At 37.5% G+C, this 6,933-nt stretch overlaps 1 long non-coding RNA gene across 1 annotated transcript; it reads left to right on the top strand.

Moving 5' to 3' along the window:
- The first annotated feature begins 3,892 nt into the window (after nucleotides 1–3,892).
- Nucleotides 3,893–5,739, top strand: LOC124067165. Its single transcript, XR_006844700.1, has 3 exons — nucleotides 3,893–4,071; nucleotides 4,731–4,845; nucleotides 5,162–5,739. It is a non-coding gene; the product is annotated as an uncharacterized LOC124067165 (long non-coding RNA).
- The last annotated feature ends 1,194 nt before the right edge of the window (nucleotides 5,740–6,933 follow it).

Raw genomic sequence — 6,933 nt, 5'->3', positions numbered from 1 at the left:
AAGGTGTTTGGGGCCTAGAATAATGATCTCAGTTTTGTCTGAGTTTAATAATAAAAAATTGGAGGTCATCCAGTCCTTTATGTCCTTAAGACATGCCTGGAGTCTGGCTAACGGCTCTGTTTCTTCAGGCTTTAAGGATAAGTACAGCTGAGTGTCATCAGCATAACAATGAAAGTTTATGCCATGTTTCTGAATAATATTTCCTAGAGGGAGCATGTATAAGGTGAACAGGATCGGCCCAAGCACTGAACCTTGTGGAACACCGAGGCTAACCCTTATATATGAAGAGGAAACATTATTAACCCTCTGAAGTCATGTATAATTGTCAGTTGTTGACTATTTTTGATTCTAATTTTATATTTCAACTTAGAATTTTTTTTGTCTTGCCATTTTGGAATCATTTTTGATCAGCACAACCTCACAAGTGTGATTTACTGTTGTTTTTTTCATTTTGACATACTGTATTGACACACTGGACCTAAAATCACACAAAACTCTAAAATCCGACTGGGGAAAATGCGCTGAAATGCGCTGAATGAAGTGCGCTCAATGCGCTGGTGTTTACTGCGTCTTCTTGAATAAAATGCGCGCCCCAAACGCGCACCATACGTGATGGCAATGGTCATGAAAAAAACAGTGCGTATATTTTTTATCATAACTCGGGTTTTACTTGACATATTAACAAAATTTAAAAACTGGTATATAGTTTGAAGTGCCCACTTTCGACACAAAAAAAACTGGGATTCAGCGAGGCTGCGTCTTGCAGCTACGTCGTCTTAAAGTGGTCTTGTGATAAGGACGCGCCGGCGTGTCTGTCGACTCCTGAGGGTTAACTTGAGCAAAGTGAAATCTATCTGTTAAATATGATTTGAACCAGCATAGCGCAGTCCCTGTGATCCTAGTCTCACGTTCTAATCTGTGTAATAAAATGCTGTGATCTACAGTGTCGAAAGCAGCACTGAGATCTAGCAAAACAAGTATGGAGACAAGCCCGCGGTCTGATGCCATGAGGAGGTCATTTGTGACTTTAACCAGTGCTGTTTCTGTGCTGTGATGGGCTCTAAAACCAGACTGAAATATCTCAAAGAGACTGTACCTGTGTAGGTGATCAATTAACTGATTTGCAACCACTCTTTCAAGTATTTTAGATAAGAACGGGAGGTTGGATATCGGCCTATAGTTTGCTAAGATGTCTGGGTCAAGTGAAGGTTTTTTAAGTAAAGGTCTAATGACAGCAGTTTTAAACGCCTGTGGTACATAACCTGTTGTTAAGGATAAGTTGATCTGATCTAAGAAGGAAACGTCAATCAAGGGAAAGACGTCCTTGAGGAGCTTAGTTGGGATGGGGTCTAAGAGACATGTAGTTGGGTTAGATTTTATTCTTAACCAGATTTAATTAATTGTCAGTTTAATCAGTTTTTAATAAAATTAAAGCCCATATGTTACCACATAGCATCTCACCATGGATTTCCTTGTTGCAAATACAGCATACTTTATATGTGATGAAACAAAATTGTGATCTGATTTTGAGCTTACAATCTGACATTTAGCTTAGACTAAAACCAATTCTAACAGTTAAATGGTAGTCTTTATTGATTAGGGTTCGTGTGAAAATGCTCTTCTTGCAAAAAGAACTGTTTGTTTTCATATCAGTCTGCCTGCAGCAATTGGCACAATTCAGAATCAGAATCAGAATTCCTTTATTTATCCCTGAAGGGAAATTCTTGAAATTGCTTGCATTTGTGGTCACAATGATGGAATCTAATACTGTCATGATATCATAATACACAGAGATGTCTCCGTGTCAGTTTATCACTCTGTCTGCCTCTGCACACACTATGTAGTAACTTTAACCTCTGACAAAGAGGGTCAAGATTATTTCAGCATTGAATGATGGCAGAAAATATAAACAAGTTTTTCTTTTTCAGATTTGATGCACATATTTCTCAGAACAGTCACACCTAGTCAACATGTAGACAGTTATTTCTGAAAACAAATCAAAAATGATCTCTGTCCAGACAAACATTGTAGAACCGTTTCAGAAATCACTGTCCATACTAATATAGGCTGTATAGACAAAGGTATTCAGAAACTCCTCTTTATTTTTTAATTCAGGTATAACATGGGGCTGTTTTTCAGGGGCAGCTTTGCAACCGCAACATCAAGTTCTTCCACACCATGCTGCAATAAAATTGAAATTGTTTGTTTCTGAATTGTGTCCTGTACATTGACGACTTTCACCTGATACTCGGTCGGCAAACCTGAGTGTTTTGTTTAACCTGCTGTCCGGTTAGTAAGCATGTAGTGTTTTAATTCACCTGCTTCCCAGTTAGTAATCATGCGTGTTTTGTTACACCTGCTATTTGGTTAGCAAACATGTGTGTTTTACTCTGAACTGAGTCCTGTACATTGACAGTTTTTGGTCTGCTGTTCAATTAGCTGTTGTGTTTCAGTTCTATTTTTATCTGCAGTTTGGTTAGCAAGTATATACTTCTACTGACATTCGTTCAGGGGCCAGTGTGTTAAATTAGCATCATACAAACCTTGTAGACATGTGATGTACTTAACTTGTTGCTGCTATATAGAGTTTGCCATTATTTTGTTCACACGGCTGTTTTTTAATCAGCGCAGCATAGACAACATGAGTGTAAAATACAAATGGAATAAGTCAAGGTGAACAATGGATTGTAAATGTTAATTAATGACTTTGTTAATTGTGCAAATGCTAATAAAAATAACCTTTTCATGTCATGTAGGATGCGGGCTGTGCGTGTTAAGTACAGAGAACGACAAAGATACATCTGTTTTGAGGGCCAAATGACCTACACATTGTTTTTGGAATGTTGTGAGTGGAAAATCTAATGAGTTTTACACAATCTAACACACTAAACATACTGAATCCGTCAATTTGGGGGGATGGTGCCGATATTAATTAACTATTACCAAAGACAAGATATATCTTTAACTGTTGAGGCTTATATTGTTTAATTTATTAAATATCCCTTGTTCTTGAGTTTATTTTAAATGAAGGTTTAAGTGCAGTCTGTTTTTTATGTTCACAGCTGCCAAAAAGTTCAGCATCCCAACCTTGGACTTAAGAGTCTTTGATGACACAAAGACTGAGGTTGATGAGGAGGTCTTTGATTTCCTTATGTGTGCTCGAGATTTGTCTCGCACAAGGTCCAACTCCAGATGTTAAGTTTCTTGGAGTGTCATTCATTTTTCTTTTTCAAAAGATTTTCAGGGGGGCTTTTTGCCTTTTAATGGACAGGGTAGTGTAGAGTGGATAGTGAATAGGAGAGAGACTGGGGGGGAATGACACGCAGTACAGATCAGTACAGTCAGGAATTGATCATGATCACTGCATTGGGCATTGCCAACATGGGACATGTGCTTAACCACGCAGCCACTGAGCACACCAGTGTCATTCATTCTTTGAGTCTTGGCTAGTCTAACATGTTCTATGTAAGACTAGTAGATAAATCTGCTGAATTGTTAGCTCATTATATTTCAAATAATCTTTGTTTGTATGGTATTTTTTGGTAGTTACTGTAATACTTTTAGCAATTGTATGGTGTTAGTATTAATCACACCAGCTGAATGTTTACATTTGGGGGGCAGCCGTGGCCTAGAGGCTGGAGAAGCGGCTTGTGATCGGAAGGTCGCTAGTTCGATTCCCCCACCGGACGGGCAGGAAAAATTTGAGTGTGGTGGAGTGATAATGTCCCCACCCCCCATTAGCCGGTTGATGTGCCCTTGAGCAAGGCACTTAACCCCGAGTATATGCTCGGGCACTTGATGCAGCCCACTGCTCCTGTGTGTTTCACTTCATGTTGCATGTTGAATGTGGGTGTGTTTCAGTCAGTGATGGGTTAAATGCAGAGAAGTAATTTCCCAGCTTGGGATTAATAAAGTCACTTAAATTAAAAAAAAATTAAAAAATGGTTTGACAGATTGCCTGAGTTCCCCTGCAAGCAGCTCCCTATCCACTGGGGATACTGAAGGGGACTCTGATGACACCATAATATATCTGCCACAAGACAGAGAGCTGAAAACACCTCTGTTACCCAAGTAAGCAATGCTGATTGCGGTACACACTTTCAGAAAGTTTACATTTAAACAATTAATCGATTTCTTGTTTGGTCAATAAAATGTTGAAAAATGTCAATAAGAGTTTCGCAAACCTCAAGATGACGCCCTCAAATGTCTTGTTTTGTCCACAAACCAAAAAGATATTGAGTTCATTATCATAAAGGAACAAAGAAACCAGAAATATTCACATTTAAGAAGCTGAAATCCAAGAATTTCGACTTAAAAAAAAAAAAATACTCAAACCAATTATTCGATTATCAAAATAATTGACAGTTAATTTAATAATCAATTATTGTTCGATTAATTGTTGCTGCTCTACATAGAAGCCTTGTGTGCTAGTAGACGAGGAGATTTAAATGTTTACATTGATCTGATTTTATAGTAATATTTCTTAATGTCACCTAGATGATTGAAAATGTTCTAAAGAACAAACCTGGTGGAGAGAGGATCATCAATGAGTATGCTCGGACAAAAAGCCTAACAGATAGCAGACGGCATGACATGGTCAAGATAATGGTTGCGCATATGACAAGTGAACATGGGTATGCTGAAATATTTCATTCACAACTAATGTTTTGTATGCACCACCCATGCCTAGTTTGCTGAAGGTGTCATTTACACTCCAATACTTTCAACAGTGCTAGTTTGTGTGTAGGACACACAAGTCCTTCAAGGTGTGTCAAAGGGGACTATGCAAAGGGGATCATCAACTTGTTCCCATACCTGGCTGATCCAAGGATCAAGTTTGGTTATGTAAGTACTTACTTTACTCTTCACTTCTAAACTCAAGACAGTTTTTGAGCATGATATACATCTAGAGTATTTTTAATTGCTTGGCTATGGTTTGAGAAAAACTAAAGATGTTAACATTTATGCACTTCCACCAGCCATCTCCAGCCATTTTTCCTTAACTCTGATAGGTTAAAACCCTTTCAAGTTTAGCACTCCAGTCTTGAGCAAATTCAGCTCAGCTGCTGCAGTTTAAAGATTAAGTATAAAGATATTTTATCCTGCTAATCAAACATGTTCAAAGTAACAATTCATTTCACTTTGAATAACAACTTTTTAGGAGCATTTTTACAATGCAGAAGATGGGAGTGGGTATCTGGCTTGGAGACTGAAGTTTGTCCAAAAGGAAGTGCCTGATGGACAAAAGAAGGCCATGAGACTGTCAAGAACACAAATCGGTATGTGTTATTGTTACCTGTAACCAAACTGCATACATGATGAGAATCATGGCAGAGTCCCCAAGTGTTGTTTATTAAATCCTAGGACACTGTCATATCCATATCCACTGTTACAGGGGGCTCATCAGCTGAAAGAGACTTGAGGGAGGACAATTGCCTAATGACAGACAGCTTGTGTTCTGAGGCCATTGCACTGATGAAGCATACAGCTGATGAAGGAATTGTTATGACGAAGATGAAGTCACATTGCTTACAGTTGGCAGACATTTGACCCCAAAAGACTGATCACTGGACCAGGTAAAATGCTACCTTTTGCATTGGACTGGGACTGTAAGGTAGCAGAGACTCTCCAGCTACCAATTGACACTGAGGTTTTCAAAGTTAGATGGGCCAAGCATCATGGAAATACGTACTCTGCAGATTTAGTTGTATGTGTTAAAGTTCATTGTGACATGCCAGTTTTCCACCATGCTGTTGTGAAGGGTGAGACATTGTTTTTTTGTTACTTTTGCACTAGAAACAGTGTGTCTGAACGAGCATTTGGCTCAAGTTTTGTACACAAGCGACGGACCTCATGTTGTGTTTGTCAAAGATCTTTTCTGTCACAAAGCATTCGATTTACAGGTGTCTTACAGTCATCACTCCAGTTTTTATATTGTGCCATGCTGTTTCCTGTGAACACTTAAAGTAAAGGTGTCAGTTAAGATATTGGGTTCTGATCTATTTATTTCACCTTTAAAAACCTTGCAGTGTATAATGACTGAGTGTAAAAAGTTATATAGCGAGTAAAATTCTGTTAAATTCATAATAAAGTTAAGCTCTTTAGAGTAAAATTCAATTCATAATAAAGTTAAGCTGTTTAGAATAAAGTTCAATTCGTAATAAATTAGAGTAGAGTAAAATTCTGTTCTATTTATAACAAATTAGATTTTTGTTTTGAGTAAAATTCACTTGTGTAAAGAGTAAAATTCAGTTCTATACAGAGCAAAACTAGGGTAGAATTGTTTATATTTTATGCTAAATGGAGTGAATTATCATCATGTAGAGCAGAATGCACTAAATAGAGTAAATTTAACTCTGAAAGTTTAACTCTGCCATGAGAGTAAATTTTACTCCATTTAGACTGGGACCAAATGTTGTCCTTTTTAGAGTAAAATTTTATTCAATCTGAGCCATTTTCACTGCGTATTGTAGTCTCCCAACAGTGGCGGTTCTACATTGAATTACTCCCCGGGCGAGACCCCCTCCGAGCGCCCCCCAGAACCTAAAAAATATACCCTATATACATAAATGTGGCAAAAATATATACAATCAGATATATAAAACAAACATCCATCCATCCATTTTTTATACCGCTTATATGTCCGGGGGGCTGGAGCCTATTCCTATAAAACAAACAATGATATAAAATATTAAGAATAATATACAAATAAAATATAGAATAAATATTCTAAATAACACAAATAACACACTAAAGAAAATCTAATCATTACACTATTGCACTAAGAACAGAAAACACAAACTAAAACTAAAACCTGACCTTTCCTTCCTTCCTTGATGCAAAATCCAATTCTCCAATCCTTCAATTCTATGCTTGCCACACTTTTAGTTATGACTGGTTAAACTATGTTTTGTCACAAAACAGAGTTGTAGA

The sequence above is a fragment of the Scatophagus argus genome, chromosome 11, assembly GCF_020382885.2.
Source record: "Scatophagus argus isolate fScaArg1 chromosome 11, fScaArg1.pri, whole genome shotgun sequence".
NCBI classification, from domain to species: Eukaryota; Metazoa; Chordata; class Actinopteri; family Scatophagidae; genus Scatophagus; species Scatophagus argus.
This window is presented reverse-complemented; position numbering and strand designations above follow the sequence as displayed.